Here is a 3,756-nt window from a genome sequence, read left to right as displayed (position 1 = left end):
TCTTGTGTTGTTATTGTCAGACCCAAGCCCGAAATGCCGCAGATGCTGCACACCTGTACAGCGGACTATACAGATATGCAAGGCAACAAATCATATCAAAGCAATAGCAAATTCTTAAAATTTATTTAAGAATTAACTTATTTAAATGGCCCTTACAAAAGTTTCAAAGAACATATGCAAATATAAATGCAATAATTTAGCTAATCTACCTAAAATGCCAATAACTGAAGGAATCATCAGAAAATTTAGCAAATCCCTAAAGCTCCGAGTGATCATCCCTCTATACATTTGAATTTGAAAAATAGAGAAAACAGAATAATGAGCTACACTAGCCCAATAAGCAACATAATATTCCAGGATGGGGTTAAAGTATGTCAGATATTTAATCAAAACACAAAATAATGATAGAAAAAAAATCACCAATAAACATATTTTTCTTTTGGAATTTATTATTATTTTCACAAAAACTCTAATACCAAAATTTCAATATCAATAGGCTATGGCCACGTAACCCAGTGGCATGGGTCGCATAAAGTGCCAAACACCATTATTATTAGCCACCATATTGTTTTTAATGAATATCTTGTTCTATCTCGTATTAAATTTCTGTGACTTTAAATGAGATGTTTATACAACTGTTCTTCATGGTCACTAAGTAAATATAAAGATCATCCATGCTTAGGGAAGATGCGATGTCCTGCCATATTAGTTTAGGGTAGATATTTCATGCCAACTGAAAATGGATGTTCCTAAATTGCTTTTGTGAAATTTTATTTGAATGCTGATTAGGCTTGTAGCTAATTTGCAGGTTAATCCAAGAATAAATTAAAAAAATACAATTAATCTTTATTGCCATGTTAGCGGTGAATTTCTTGTCCTAGGCTCTTATACTTATATCATTTCAATTGCATTTCTTATTAAATTACTTAGTTTAATATTCTTCACAAATTCTCCTTTTCACATATTTTTACGAAAACAATCGTACTCCAATTCCTGTGGATCGATACCCATAATCACTATTCTACAAGATACGTGTTATTGCGTAGTTTTTAAAGTTGACTATCAATTTTTGTGGCGCCATTGCCGGAGAATCACGGAAAGCTGGATTGGCTTGGACGTGGGACTTTACATGCGAACGGCTGTGTGGGATGTGCGGAAGAAACAGGATGATGTGGAAGGAGCTGTGGACTTTGAATGGTTGATTGCAAATGGGATGAAGGCTGATCTACGGACGTGATACGGGCTCAAATAGTGCAACGTGGGAGAGGATGAAGCTGAACTCGAGAGGTTGAACTCGATTGGATGCGGAGAAACTAATCCACACATGGATGAAATGGGGACTGTTGGGACTGCTCCGTGAATAGGATAACTCGATCCTTAGACTCGACCATTTGAATTTGAAATCCATTTTGAGAATTTGACTAGACCTGCACATATTAGACTCGACCAATAAGACAAATCAATCAGAATTGCCTCTGATAATTTATTAAAATGCAATGGTGAAGGGAACACATTGTTTCCAGGTTATATTTACATAATATGTGCATGAAAATAATGATATGTGCTATTAGAAAGAGGTTAATTTACGCATTATTTAGCACTTATCAAGGTCTCTTTCATGATTTTAATTATTTACATCTCATACAAATAATAATCTACCCGCTAAATATAAACATAAAATAACTGGTGATGATCATGGATCCAGGATGAGGGTCATAGTACAAGCACATACACGTCAATTAGTTAGCTCATCTTCAACTCTTGATTCGATCTTGAGCATCCTTGATCCAATCGCGATCAACTCCTTGATCCATCTCCAATCAACTCTTGATCTTGATATGCGCAATTCGTGCTTGTAGAGGTATGTATCGATCAATCTTTGACGTGCAAACATATCATAGATTACATCCCAAAAAACTATGCTAATTAAAACAATAGTTACATTTCTTTTTTCATGAGACACGTAGGTCTCTAATACATCAATATAAGATACACGCAGGCATCTTAAATTCTGAATTACATGTCATCTTATAACATCACATCTGAATATTTAACAGATTATATCATCATATGAGTTGCTGATCATGCAAGACATGATTCCCTCTCCCTCTACTTGATGCCAAGCAGCATGTCCGATCCACGACGTCGTCTTTGGTTGGAGACAAAGTGCACTATGAAGAGGTGGGTGAGCTGCTTGAAGGAGTGAATAGACTCGGGCCGAAGCTTAAAGAACCAGAATGAAGCCACCTTGTGAAGGGTCGTAGGGAATGCTTTGCAAAGTACGACATCGGTGGCTCTGTGCAGCATCATGAGAGCTTTAAAGCTCTCGAGGTAGACCAAAGGATCCAAGGTGTCGTCGTACATCTCCACTTGAGGCATCTTGAACTGATGTGGGATCGGTTTCTCCATGATCTACCAGGAGAAAGGAGGCTTCGAGAAGAAGTTGAGGTCGTTGCACGCCCTCAGAACCTGCCTTTTGAGGACCTAAATTTGGCGGCCCCTTTCTCGATCCTCCTATCGAGTTCGACACCCCGCTGAGGCGGGGGCTCAATATGACGAAGAGGCGAGAGGCTCTGGACAAAGTTCTCGCCAGAATGGAGGCTTAAAGTGCACCATCTCCCATTTCAGGAGGGGTTGTCGGGTGTGCTGACTCTGACGCGACCGCTTAGGATCCTGGTCCTAAGAGCGGTGGCTATCTTAGAGCATGTAATGTGGGGTTGTACTGGCCAGGTTCCGGTTTGGCTAGCCACGCCATTATCTACTACAAGCTCTAGATCATCATGGTCAACGTATGCACATATTAAGTGAGCAGGTTGAACTGGTCATTGTCTACAGGCATAGCGGACTACTCCAAAGGAGCAAGTTCGAAGCTCTACAACAACTCTTGAGAGGTCGAAGCACGGTGTTGCGAAGCACGCGACACACTACGGATTTCTCGTGATTTCATGCTGGTTATCTTTTCCTTCAATTGAGGTTGATGTAGCTGGAGGCTAGGGCCCTTCCTCTATGCCAATCTTTTGCTACCATATCCGGATCAAGGAAGGAACGTAGCTCGGATGATTTTGAGATCGGCTGGAGACGGACTAAGCAGGCTAGTTGAGGCATAGGGCACTGGACTCCTCTGTTGGGTGGCCTACAAGAAGTCCACTTGTCGGAGTATTTTCGATGGAGGATTCTCTGATGCCTAAGTCAAAAAAATGGAGACAACAATATGGAAGGCAGAGATTTCAGTAGAGTCAGCGCTCGGTGAAGAGAGTAGCAAATTGCGTGTATATTGCGTAGCTGAGGTCCTCTGGGTTGCTTTTGTTATATAGAAATGTTAGTTTGTCATTATCTGGGCCGATGTGGCGTGCAATGATGGCCAAGCAGTAGTTGATGGTACAACTGCAGCATGCGTGCCAGGATATGACGCTAGTAGGGCAGAGTACGCTAGTAGGGCGTAGGATATGACGCTGTCGCGACTGCAGACTGAGAGGGCTATCGGCTGTTGAGGCTGTCAGCTCTTGTTGACGCATGCCGATTGTTCTCCGTGACCGGCGACTCCTCGATCAAAGTCAAAGTCATTTACCGAGATGAAGTCATTTGCCTTAGTTTACGACTGAGAACAAGGAGGTTAGTTAGGCTCGAGGTCGGGGTTGTCCAGTATTTCTCCCATCGGTTACCTCTTCTGACTTCAATTTAAAATTGAAATCTCATTACTTTGGAAATATGTTTTTGTTCTAGTTTACCATTGTAGGACAACTATTGATAGACTTT

Source organism: Phoenix dactylifera, unplaced genomic scaffold (genome assembly GCF_009389715.1).
Source record: "Phoenix dactylifera cultivar Barhee BC4 unplaced genomic scaffold, palm_55x_up_171113_PBpolish2nd_filt_p 000450F, whole genome shotgun sequence".
Lineage (NCBI taxonomy): Eukaryota > Viridiplantae > Streptophyta > Magnoliopsida > Arecales > Arecaceae > Phoenix > Phoenix dactylifera.
The sequence above is the reverse complement of the archived record's forward strand: the minus strand, read 5'-3'. Positions refer to the sequence as shown.